Raw genomic sequence first — 13,856 nt, forward strand, 5'->3', positions numbered from 1 at the left:
AATACGGTCGGAAACAAAGCGAGGGCAGGCAGAGGTCCTAGAAAGTATGGTGGCCCCATCTAGGAGGACTGACGATAAAAAAGGCGTTGCGGAGTCCGTTAGCCGGCGTACTAATGTTCGCTTGAATTCCTGTCCGTGTTGCGTCACCGCAGACGCTAGGACACGCAAGATTTGGTGCAGAATCAAGATTTTAACTTATATTGATTTAAAAACCGTGAATAATGCATCGTTTTCTGCCGCAAAACCACTGTGGGCACTATAAAGCACCATACGTTTCGAATAAAACGAACTTGTATTTTGTGTGCATGGCCCCTTTAAATGAGCCATGAAAACAAAATACAAGTTGGTTTTATTCGAAATATTTCGTGATTCATAGCGTCCCCAGCGCTTGCGCGGCAGCAAATGATGCCGTATTCACTGAAAAAAAGGGTCCATCTCCCCGCGAGGGGGACTCGAATAAATGCGTCGCATTGGGGGTGGGTGTATTGCGTTAACGTTTAGTGTTTGGGGAGTTAGTGGTAGTGAATGCGTTGTATCAGCAGCTTCTTGACGTAGTTTGAATGAGTCAAGGATATAAGGCGCGTTCGTAGCCTTTTATTCTGTGTCGGTTTTGTGGCGCCGTGGGAAGAGCACCATGTACCTCGCGTTCCACCCACAGGTAGTGAATGCGTTGTATCAGCAGCTTCTTGACGTAGTTTGAATGAGTCAAGGATATAAAGCGCGTTCGTAGCCTTCCATTCTGTGTCGGCTTTGTGGCGCAGTGGGTAGAGCGCCATGTACCTTGCGTTCCGCCCGCAGCGTCGTGGGATCGAAACCAGGCGCCGGTAAGTATTCTTTTTTTATATAGTGTAGGGGGAGGGGTGCGGACCTGTTGTTGAGAGCGAGGAGGGTAGCGTGATGCGGGAGAGGAGGAGTAGGGGAGAGGGCGCACATGGAACGGCTGTTGCGGACGCCGAGGTACGCAAACGCCGGGTGACATCGTGAGTTAAAGAAATGCTCTGAATTTAAAATCAATCAATTTACGTAAAAAATTTCGTTCTGCCGCGAAATCGTTTGTTTTGGTGACGTCTACAATGAAGTCATAACGGCGCGTATACAAACTTCTACTGCGCCATTCGGCTCTCCAGCCTTGCTTGCCGTAAAACCCCCAGGTGTGGCTAGCCTACTCAGCACTCTGCCGTTGGTTTGTTTCTTGCCATATTTACACCTGGCTTGCTTTTGTTACGCTAGAAAGTAATCGCTTCGTGAAACATGGGGCATGCTTGACAAACAGAATCACGTAAGGCAACGTCGCTTCGTCGGACGGCTGTGCAGCTAAAACAAGCATAGTGCACCGAGTGTCAACAGCAGTATGCATTGGTAATTCTATGCTTAGGCGTATTTTCGTAACTTTTGCTGTTTACCACACCATTGGTAATGCTGTAAAATGGATATGCACGAATTTAGGCGCAAATAGCTCGTTCGGCAAGCGTATAAGCTGCATAAATTGCGTTTTCGTATGCCGACTTCAGGCAATCGTACAGCTGCGATCATATGACATCATAGGTTCTGCTGCGGGAAATGAGCTAGTGGGTCGCATGGCCAGTTCCTTTATAGATGCGAAGCATCTCATGCTCGGGGCTATGTCCCTCCCTCCCTTGTTGTCGTTGACCGCCATCCGCACTCTACTGCGCATGCGCGTCTCTTCAGCCCCGTCAGCGTTTGGGCTAACGTCAGCGCAGTCCACTATAAAACAAAACAGTTAGTCCGCGCCCGGTTTCGATCCCGCGACTTTCTGGCTGCAATGGGAGAAACGTGGCGCCCTTCCCACTGCGCTACAAACCGAGACGGGAGAATGTGCTACGAATGCGACTTATGTCCTTCAAACATTCAAACTACGTCAAGAAGCTACTGATACAACGAAGGCACGTGAAGCTGAACGTTAACGAAAACGACGAACTGAAAACTAATGGGAACTTCAGTCGACCCCATGGTTGCTTCGCATACTACTCAGGGTACCCCTACAGGAAGATGGTGCAATTTGTTCCTAATTGTACAGCTCATTTAAACGAACTGTGCGTCAAAAGTGGCGTAAGTATGATTCTAATGAGGCAATCTTCCGAATTAATAAAATTTGTGTTTTGTTCTCGTGGCTCCTTTACGTTCGCATGGCCCGTCTTTGCGCCGGAATAAGGGCGTCTACGCCAGCCAAACAGTCGGCTCGTTCAGCGCTGTGCCTACGACGCGTCGATAGCCGTGGTACGTTTTCCAAAAACACCTCAACAGCAAAGAAGTTTTCTTAGACTTTCAAAGCCTCGCTTTAAAAGTAACTCGTCCGGGCATTGTACCTGCAGTGGGATATCCACCATTCCTATTGCTTTGGAACATTTGCCCAAAAAACAGATTAGACTGCGAGAAAAATGGCCAATGATAATATATTGCCCATTTTCCTTACGTTAGGAGGACTCAAGTAAGCTTCTCCGTATCACCCACAAGTAGCTTATCACCAGCGACGGTGTTTCTTAAAGCAGCAAAACCGATTGCAAGTGTGTGGTAACGGGGCAGACCTCATTCCTAATTTATCCTCCGCACAACTGTGCTTCACCTACCTTGTTTCTACGCTTGCGCACAAAACCATCGGTTGCATTGAACTCCTTATTACCCATATTCGCTTCTGTTACTTTTTTGGTGCCTTTTTTAACCTTCTACAAGCGTGGCAGTGTGCAGTCACCGACGCACACGCAGCTTGCAACTGCCGTAAAGGTAGGCCTGGAAAACGGCTTTTGTACGGGTCGCAAATGAAGTGGCGTGGAGTTATTCTGACATCACGGGATTTTCGAAGCATAATGCACTTTAAAACAAAAATACCGAGTCACATTTCTAAAAAAATAACCTTTTTCAGAGCTCTGTTTTGACATCGTGATAACTTAATTCTGACGACTCGCGCGTGGCCTTGCGATCGCACACTCGGCACAGACAAGCCAATCCGGAGTTGGTCGGGCAAATGAAACCCATTGTAATTTGGCAAATAGGATGCAATTATCGGAACAGCACCTTCAAATTGATTCTTCTATCAATAACTTTGCGAACAGGCACCCAGAGTTTTCGAAATGTTGGCGTACGAGCTTCACATTTTAATCTGCAGGAGTACTCTGCCTATGTTGAAAAACCTCTTCCGTACACTGTTATTTCGCCCAACTTTCTGCCGACGTTGCAGATCACTGGCATGTACTAGTTGGCACAGGCATTGTTCTTAAAAGGGCCGCGTATCTGCTCCTTTCGTTGCAAATATCGCCGAAAGACGATAGTCGGCTGGCGCCCCTGCCAAGTAAAAAACTCCCTTCACTTTTCCACTCACCTCTCATGCTGTTCCTCTCCCGTCTCGCTCTTCCCAAGATAACACGCGAGAGGTTTGCTCACATCTATTGAACTTTACCACGTTCTACCGCTCTAACTCGGGCGTCTCGGTGCTAGCGCTGCCGTACGGCGGAGACGCGCGTGAATTGGAGCACCCTACTACAACATTTATAGAACCACGATGCCCTAATGCACCAGCGTTCCAAGCGGAACGTGGATCCCAGCTAGTGGAACCTTTCGTTACTATTATTGCTTGATGCCGCCAGGAGATAGCGCTGACAACAGCAGGCGACAGTTTTTCTCCGTTAATGTAGTATTTTGTTTGCTATCGCCAAAGGCAAACATCCATAATTTTTTTAGTAAGGGAACACTGCAAATATAACTTATGTATTGATTTTCTGCCTTATATTTGCGTAATGTCTTGTTCATGTTCAACAATGTTGTCAAGTTTTCACCCTAACACCTGACTTCGACGTTTAGATTTGGCGGTAAGTATATGAGGCTATTGCTAAGATTTTATTTCAGTTTTGCCGGGTGACTGAATCGAGTCACAGACAGACACACAGACAGACAGAGAGACAGACCAAAATTTCCGCGTTTTATTAGCCAAAGAAATATTATCTTCTCTAAAATAATTCTATAAGTACCATCATGATACATTGAAATAGGATTAACAGAGTGCGTGGCGCTCAGCACATGCCGCGCATCTTGGCGACGAGCCGCGTATGTGGAGTGAGAACACGTTACGAGAGTTCGCGTCCAACCATGGTAAAGAAAGACCATTTTTCGACGTGTGAGCATGTTGGTTTGTCTTCTCGGTGAGCTCGGCGCCGGCTCAAACGATCGTTATTGAAGTTGTTTACTGCGCTGAATTATGTGCAAATGTGGCATTAGGTAGTGTAGCGTCCCAATCCCGATGGTCTCTAGAGATGTACCATGCAAGCATGTCAGTGAGCGTTTTGTTGAGCCGCTCAGTAAGGCCATTTGTTTGAGAATGTATGCAGTCATCAGTTTGTGCTTTGTTTCACAAGAGCGAAGAAGGTCCTCGACAACCTGTGACGAAAAGTACCGGGCGCGGGCCGTGAGCAACTGGCGCGAAGCAATATGAGGCAGGACGAGGTCCTCCAGGAGGAAATCTGCGGCATCTGTAGCACAACTCGTGGGGAGCGCACTCGTGATATCGTAGCGGGTAGCATAGCGTGTGGCTACCGCAATCCAACAATTCCCGGAGAAGGACAACGAAAAAGGGCCTACGAGGTCTAAGCCAACATAATAAAACAGTTCGGTTGGGATGTAAAAATGTTGCAACTGGCCGGCGAGACGTAATGCGGGCGTTTATCGACGTTGGCAAGGATCGCATGCCGCGACATAGCAACGCACAGTACAGCAGATCACTGGCCAGTAAAATCACCGGTGGACGCGTTCTTAAGTGCGAGCGGCGCCAAGGTGGCCTGCCATTGGCACGTCTTGAAGCTTGCGGAGGACATCCAGGCGAAGTTGCTCGGGTACCGCAAGAAGCAGGTCAGGTCTATCAGCCCGAAAGTTGCGGCGGTATCGGATACTATCCCGCAGCACGGGCGCGTAAACAGAAGGGTCCCCTGACTCTAACTAAAGAAGGTCTATAACAGGCCGAAACGTCGAATAATGGCGCTGGTGGTCACCGATGTCTTTGAAGTCAGATAACGAAAAGACCCAGTGCTTCATCGTCGTTGGCGTGTGTCCCCCTTGAGATATGTTTCAGCGTCCACTTCTTGGCGTAACAATACCCGCCTCGTCGAAGGCTACCTTTCCGGTCATGGTCATCGTACTTGTACGGGCGCAACGTTGATGAGATGAGACGGCAATATACAGTGAAGTCCTTGCCGCCACAGATGATGGTAAGCTTGATAAACACTGGCCCCGGATTAGCTGTTCCCGCCGGCTTAACCCATGAACTTCCACGGCTGGCGATCCGCCGGCCGCTACGGCCAAAGCCAAAAGCTATTTCACCGGCGATACGCCGGCCGCTAAAAATTATTGTTTTTCCCGATATTTCATAGATGGCAGCACATTGGTTGGTGTTTGGCTTTTGCTTGATATGTTCTCCGCTAGATGACCACATGTTCCACTGTTGAAGTTGTTTTTGTGCGCGTTTTTAGCGGCGGAGTCAGCGAAAGGATCGCGGTCGGTCTTGTTCAAAACATGGCGTTGCGGCGAAAGCCTGGTTTGACAGAAGGAGATATTCTGAAACTTTTGTATGACCGTGACGTCGAAAGTGACAATTCTAATGATGATAATGTACCATTACACGATGGGGACTACCAAAGTGATGAAAGTAGTAGTGATGAAAAGGAGAATGTGTGTGCAGCGGCAGATACGATGGATACTTTGGCGCCGTGTGGATGATAGTGTGGAAAAAATTGTCAAGCACTGCTTCAGAGGCCAGACTGGCATCAAGAGATCCATTGAGCTTCAAGTAGGTGGAAGTCCCACTTCTCTAAGACTGTTCAACGCACTTCTGGAGTGGCGATTTGGAGCATTGTCGCGTTGCACACAAACGCATTCGCACGCGAAAAGCAGCTTTTGCATCCTCACTCCTCATGGCATGAAACAACCGCCGATGAAATGAAAGGCTACTTTGCCTTGTGTGCGCTGATCATCGAAGTAAAAAGTAGCATTCAGTCTTACTGGTCAACGAGGTCTGTTACCACCACATGATTTTTTGCCACTGTGATGTTAAGACATCGTTTTTGGGCACTATCTCGGTACCTGCATTTCTGCAACAACCACCTTCCCCAAAGTGAAGACAGGCTCTGTGAAGATGCGGCCTGTCCTCGATCACATACGCAAGTCCATTGGTGCTCCGTATAATCCCAAAGAGAGTGTTGCGGTGGACGAAAGTCTGATGAAGTTCCGCGGTCGCTTGTCCTACGTGCAATTCAACCCCTCTAAACGAGCAAGATTTGGAGTGAACTTCTAGAAACTATGTGAGTCATCTGTCAATTTACACTAGAAAAAGTGAGAAGATGCCAGCAACAGATGGCCTATTGTGCAGTGAGTCTGTTGTTCTTGACCTCGTTGGAAAATGCTTACCTGACGGCCACACAATATTTATGGACAACTGGTACTCTTCGCCGACACTGTTTCGTCACCTCAAAGATGCTGGTTTCAACGCAGTTGGTACAGTTCATCTACACCGCAAGAATATGTGAAAAGCTTATAAGCAGCTCAAGTTGAAAAAAGGTGAATGCAAAGCTCTCTTTGCGAGATGGATCATGGCTCTAACATGGTAATTGAAAAAGCAGGTCACTATGCTCTCAACCGTGCACAGTTGAGCTAATGTAAACGATTCAGGCAAGAAGGGTCGCCTGAACGGCTTGCCAGTTTTGAAACCGCAAGTTGTACTAGATTGCAACCGAGGCATGGGAGGAGTTTGTCGCTAGGACCAGCAACTTGTTTCTTTTCGCATCATGAGAAGATATGCAAAAGGCTACAAGAAAATCTTCTTTGACATGATGGACATTGATGTCTATAACAGCTATGCTTTATTTGTAAAAGCGACCGGCAAACGTCTCCACTACACGGATTGGAAGGTCAATCTCGCAGAGGGCATTTTTGAAGAAGTCACTCTGCCCCTTTACCGCGGACGAAGAAACCCGCCTGTCGCGGCTACACCACTGCGCCGGCAAGCTGCCAAGTGGGCTGATTTTCCTCGTCAGATCCTGCCAAACCAAGTAAAGAAAAATCCATCAAGGCTTTGCCTAGTTTGCAAGTCACACGGCAAAAAGGGCGAGAGTCGCTGGGAATGCAAAAAATGCGAAGTTGCGCTTCACATGCCTCTGTCTTAAAGCTTTTCACACACGCACATCATTCTGAATGAGGTGCTGCAGTGAAGCATTGGGAACAGAATAAAGCAAGATGTATTGTTTTATTACGTTTCTTGCGGACTTTATTGCGATTTCTATACAACGCCCCATGCCGCCCGCTGGCGCGAAACTTTTGCCGCGGAATAACAGGAAGGAACGGACGCGGAGAGCGCGAAAGGCAATGGGTCAATGAAGGAAAGTCCGAAGCCTCTGAAGACACGCCGGGAAACGCGCCAGGCGAATTGCATCGTCGTCTTGTCAGGTAGCGGCTGGACGCATCTCCTCTGGTCTCGGCGGGTCACTGGCTGGGGACACGGGCTGGGGAATGGGTGCATGCGTGGCTCACCGGGCTTGGGCTGCCGACGCGATCCCAAAGTTTCGACGCGGTCTCTTCAGAAGCCGAAACGGGGTAAAGCTGGCAAGCAGCACGAGAATGACGACCGCACCTCACCCCATGTTACCTGGCGACAAGGTAAAGAAGAGAAGAATATCGGACGATGGAGTAGCGATGTATTTACAGGGATAAACTTCATACAATGCGGCCGTGACAGCTCGAGCTGAGTGCGTGCTACACCCATCATGGTTGCCGTGTGTCGCCTTGAGCTATGTTTCAGCGTCTACTCCTGGTGGGCGTAACAATATGAACAAATGTTAGTAGTACGAAAGCGTACTATGCGATGCCTTGCTAGGTCACTAATTTGCTCGCAAGGACCTTTAGCTGCCAAAGCGCACGTGTGCCGAGGCGTCGAGCTGCGTCCGCCCGGAACATCGCCGCTGCGGTACTACGTAGCCAGGCGAGAGATTGCTTGCTCAGGCGCCTGGTCGATCAGGGTCGCCACGCATATCCCGCCGTCTGGGCAGTCTGAGCGGACACTTCGGAGCAAGCAACACGGTCAACCCAATCATCCAATATCATACTTTTATAAAATACAATGTGCAAAATATTTGTGATCCCAAGGCAGACAGACATTTTACGTCTTGATAGCTAGGTTTGCAAGAACGCGAGCCGTAAGATTCACCTTGGTTCACCACGATAGCTCTGTTCTGGCGAAGCCGCCTTTCTAGCAGCAAATTTCACATGTGCTATTGCATCAGAGTTAACACGCAGACGCCGTGCCGCGGCGTTAACGTGCAGTGATTTGGGGAAAGCGCGGAGTCGCGATGAAGGTTTTTGAGTGGGAGCTCGTTTTTTTTTCAGCGAGGGCTGAGGGGGAAAGCGCTCATTTTCTTATGACAAGCTCCCTTACTGTTTGCCATAATGCCCTGTCTGCAATCCGCCCCCACCAGGAACAAACGACCGTTACACGCGTACGCACAAGTTCCCCGCGAAATGTTTGGTTTCAGTGAATGTGCGATTGCGGTGACCGGGAATTCGATGGGAATTTCTAGTGAATACCGTTGAACATCAAGGCCAAATTAAACATTTATAAGCTTAAACTGTTATGTTTTATTTTGATTTTCGTTGTTGGCCCCGAAGTTGCGGATTTTTGTATATACTTTCGAGGATAAAATATTGGGCTAGACCATCTCACTTGCCAGTAACGGAAAAAGCTTTGCTTCTTATCTATCGAATACAGTTAGGGAGAAATCTTTACACGTTCATGCATTCATTATTTTACCAACACCTTAAATGTGTATTCCGCATATTTTCTTTTTCCTTCTGTGTTTGCGTTTCTATGCTCGTCACATCGTACACCTACGAAGGGAAAGAAGTAGTTAGATACTTCTGCTACTTCCTTGCGAAATTAATGCATCAAAAAGCTAAAAAAATGATAATTTTCAAACATTTGTGTGATATTTACGCGGCACGATTATCTACGGATCTTCCTTGAACTCCGGCATAACTTGCAATATTACCTTTCATAATATATTTGTTTCTAACTTTGTTTTCCTGAAAAGAAAGTATGGTTGAAAATCGAAAAGTTTCAAGCAGTCAACATTCTTGCTTCGCTTTTCGCGCATCAGTGCTCCAGGGAAATTTTGGCCTGATGCCTCGCAGGCAAATCACGATGAGTGGAGTTAGAGGGTTCCGTCGCTAATTGTAGTTCCTTCCGAAGGCTGGTTTAAACTTGGCTTCACATTTTGCATAAAAACCGCACTGAAGTAAGCCAGTACACAGCTGATATTTTTTCTTACCTTTCACGACGTGTACAACGCGTACGGATCATAGTTATAGCAATCTTTAAAGCGGAAATTCGGGAAAACCGCATAAATGCGGAATTGGACCGACGCTTGGCAATGCGCCAAACTACGCCCATCCACATTGTTGAGCAGAGAGTAGCTATCCCTACGGCTGGTGAACGCATTCGTAACTCGAACACCAAATTTTAACACAGCGATTCGACAACCGCTTTTGCTGAAAGATGTTCTCTCTCCATAATAATTCGGACAACTGGATTGCATTGCACGTTCGTGGATCTAAACTCCTGCCAATCATACCCTACGGACCCTTGTAACAAAAACCACAAAAAAGGCCCTGGCCACACATTCTTTTCGCAGTTTAACCCATGTGCGCTATGCATCATAGCAGCCCCATTGGAAAAATCTCTTTCCATGGTTTTACGTCCGAAGTCTCTATTCTCTACATTCTGTGCATCAAAAACGTGTGCGGCGTGTATACAGGCACTCTCTATGGCGTTATGAATCTGGACTGTCTCTCGATTGAAATTTCGTTGCAGCACGACAACATTTTTGTGCGAAGGTTGGCAAAAAAGGGAAAGCCTAAGCACCAATAAACATGACGAAAGACACTCTGAGAACATCGAAAAGGGTGAACAGTTCTCCTCGAAAACGACGCCGACCTGCTATTAATCTGTGTCGTAAAATTGCTTCGCTGTTTTCTTTGGTCCTCTCTGACTCTTAAATCTTTAAAAAGTAAAAAAAAAATCGAGTCCCCCCCCCCTAGAAATCGTCCCAGTCCTTCGAGTTCACATAGGCGCTCCAAAAACGCATTTTTTTCGTGTGTTTATACTTACCTTGAGCGTTTTCCTGGCGAATGCACCTCTCTGCCGTGATTTGTTTGTACGTTTATGTGGTGTATCGTTTGCGTTCGTGCTGGTTTATTTGAAGCGCGAAGAAATCAGTACATTAAGTTTTTAACATATGTGCTCCCTTCCGCAGTCTCAATGTCCATGTGGGCGAACTGGAGAGCGTAAATGCTCACCTACTACTCAACTAAACGTACAAAAGAAGGTCGACGAGCTGAGGCCTGATGGAAGACAAGTTTTAAAACAGGCCTACATGAAGCACTCGACAGAAAGAACAATAATTTGGGAAGCCAAGTCACTCTAGTAGTAAATACACAAAGGAATACAAAACTCATGCGTTCTGTGTTCAAATCGACCTTGAAGGACAATAAAGCATGAAAGCAAATTCGCCTATATGAATAGCGTGAATTGTCGTGAATACAAATATAGCACTTTTAACCGCACTATTACTTTTAAAAAACCAAATGCCAAAAACTCTAATACAGGCCTCACTTCCCTACACGCTGTCACGGAGTAGGATTGGTGACATCCCAAATAGCTAATTTCCGGATTCGTGCATCTCGCCTAGGCGTTTTTGGGATACACACACTCCGGCAGCGACTTGTAACTAAAATAAAAATATCAGGACAAGTTTCACTTAGCACGTGATTTTAAGGCAGATAAACCTACACCGGATCGCCAGCCTAGGTGTATTACTATGCGCGCTCGGCTGCACTTCTGAATCCCACATCAAATCTCCCCCTTGCAATTTTTTATAATTATCGTATTTGTGAATACAGCGATTTTTGAAACCGTGACAGGGTTACGCCAGCGACGGATTTTCAGGTATTCGTGCGTTCGTATTTTCCCATTTGAACAGACGCTCTATCATCTCAATGGCCTTTTCGCGTTTTGGTCAAAGGGAAATACTGACTGCATCCAACTTAATGGGCATAAGAGGAATAGAGCAACGCGTGCACTCTTTATGTTTTACGAAATGGTACGTGTTTGGATCTGAACTGAGATGTAATTATGCTCAAACAAATACATAGACAAAACCCACACCGGCCGCTACCTTAATTGTAATTCGGCCCACGCAGCTAAGCACAAAGCATCTGTTGTGTCCTTTTATTTACCAGAGCTGATGCAATTTGCTCGTCCTAATCGGAACCTAAAAAAGAAGTAAGCCGTGTAGTTGCGGACTTCCAGAAAAACGGCTCATCGAAAAAGTCCATTCACTCCGTAACCCGCCGCAACGAGCAGAACAGGGTGACAAACTATCCAAGGACATCAACCGTCAGTACTCTGAAATGCATGCCGGTACCGTCTATCCCAGGAACACGCGATGCCTTGGCCCGCATTTTCAGAGGAGTAGGAGTGCGCATCGCCCACAAGGCTTGGACAACCATATGCCACTTAATCCCCCCACCCCAAAGACCGGCCGACAATAGAGAAAGCGCCCGAGTTCGTTTAGCGCATTCCATGCGCTTAGTGCAACGCCTCGTACATTGGTGAAAGCAAAAACCTACCGGAGAGGATTAGGCAACACAAAAACGACGTACGGAAACAGAATTTAGAAAGCACCGCAGTGGCCGAACATTGTGAGTGGCCGACCACGAAATTCACTTCTCCGGAACGGCCATGCTCGAAAGGGGGACGAACTGGAGGAAGTGGCTTTTCCTTGAGTTGTGGCATATCCAGCGAACCCCTGGGAACCTTAATCGCTCGCTTGAAACTCTTCTTTCGGTGTACGCACACAGAATACGTGCCGCAGCGAGGGACTTTGTGCGAGGCCAGCAAAAGTGAAAGACTATAAGACGCAGTTGCAGCATGGCCCCAGTCACCCCTGAATAATCCCAGCCGGCTTCGAAATTTCGGGTTTTGTCTATGTATTGATTGGAGCATAATTAGGTCACAGTTCAGTAACTTCCCAACCAGACAGAAGTCTGTCAAAATGTTCACTTTTGGGATCTGCAGCTTAGAAAATAGGGGTTTCATTTCACAACTTCTATAAGGAATCCTCACGTAAATTGTGCCTAGGTCATTGTCGTTGCGATCATACAAGCATTTTCTTGGTTGTTGCGGAAAAAGGGCCCTTGTATCTTGTTGCGCAAAATTTTGGAGAAAATTGGCAGACTTTTCAAATATGGAAAAAGTAATTTTCGACGTTCACCGTAATTTCCGACTGATGTGGCTTCCATATCTCAATCTCGTCATCCCTCCTGACTGTACAAATATCTGTAGGCGTGCTGTCACGCTCTCAGTGCCCATTATTTTATGTTGCATATCTTAGTCATTGTAACACAATTGTTTTCATATTTTACTGTATCTTATGCATTGTAGCATATTTGCCTTCCAATTTTTTTAACTTGAGGGGCTTTCTATCCAGGCTCCTACAGTCACTAGTAAGTTATATCAACGTTACCAATCAACGATAAGAGTCCACAACCAGCGTGTGTGCTAGCTCAACTTGAACGTTTCATCAATACTCAAATAAAAGCTACCTATATTGCCTACATTCGAATTCGTCGAAAGCAGCATGGCGTCTGATGCGAAACCCAAAATTGCCCACCAATACAACTCATTTCCCTAAGGCCCTCAGTACCGTGGGTGGCAATGTTTGCACCCTTTTGTGTATTTATTGACCGTTTCTTTCTTTTGTATTTAACACAGGTAATGGAGGACGTGCGTTCAACGAACGGCAGTGCTCAACTAGAAAAAAGGAGCTCATGGCCATTGAGCAACGACACCTTCAATGAAACAGCGCCTGAACCCGTGGTCGTGGTGTTTGTGACTCCTGACGAAGAGGTGCTAGCAGAAGAGAACGCGTCATTTTCATCTTCGACATTTTTGCCAACATGGAACACGTCCACAACTGCATCTACTGCTTCGGTGGCCGAGATACAGTGCCTGAAAGGCGCCAGCAAGACCATCGGTGAGGAGTTTGCTCTATTACTTTTGTTTTTCACTCCAAAAGCGGGATACGGTTAAAATTAGAGTTCCCAGTTTTTGCATAACCTGGCACAAGCTTCATGCAACGGAAAGTAATGTCTTCATTCCACAAAATTGAAATATGTTGTTAGTTCTCATTCGGTAAATTACGGAGGCGTATCCTTCACCCGTGACTTCGAATAAAATTCATGCGCCACTCTTCCAGAGCTACTAAACCACAGGAAGGTGTAGGTATGTTCCGCTGTTATATTGCAACATCTGCTGCACAGAGAAAACGCAGGTTGTTTTGCTTGAAATTCGACTTAGATCTATGAATGAGTCCATGAGAGGATAGCGGAATAGTCTAAAGAAACGACTTGGCTTCACCTGGCTCTTCTGACAAAATGCACGGTTTGATTGCCCCTGCGACACGCGATCGTCCGTGCCACACCAACAGGGTATGCTCTGCACACGCAGACTTGCAGGTGACTGTCGCGTGCCGCTCATTGTGGTGGGAGCCGTATTTTATGGAGAAAATAAAACGAGGGGTGTATAGGACGGATTTTGGGGCAGCGAAAGTGGATTCTACGGAAGGAGGAGGTGATAAGACTTCACATAGAAACTAGGAGTTACGAACTGTATACGCCAGATAAGCTAACGTGATTGGTCTGAGATGCACACATTTTACGCATGCAACGCAATTTTCAGTGGCTCGATATTTTTATATACAACACCTGTTTACAAGACCAACAGAGGGCTACCTTCGCGACTGTGATTA

The sequence above is a fragment of the Haemaphysalis longicornis genome, unplaced genomic scaffold (assembly GCF_048455015.1).
Source record: "Haemaphysalis longicornis isolate Haplotype H1 unplaced genomic scaffold, Haemaphysalis longicornis Haplotype H1 scaffold_2, whole genome shotgun sequence".
Lineage (NCBI taxonomy): Eukaryota > Metazoa > Arthropoda > Arachnida > Ixodida > Ixodidae > Haemaphysalis > Haemaphysalis longicornis.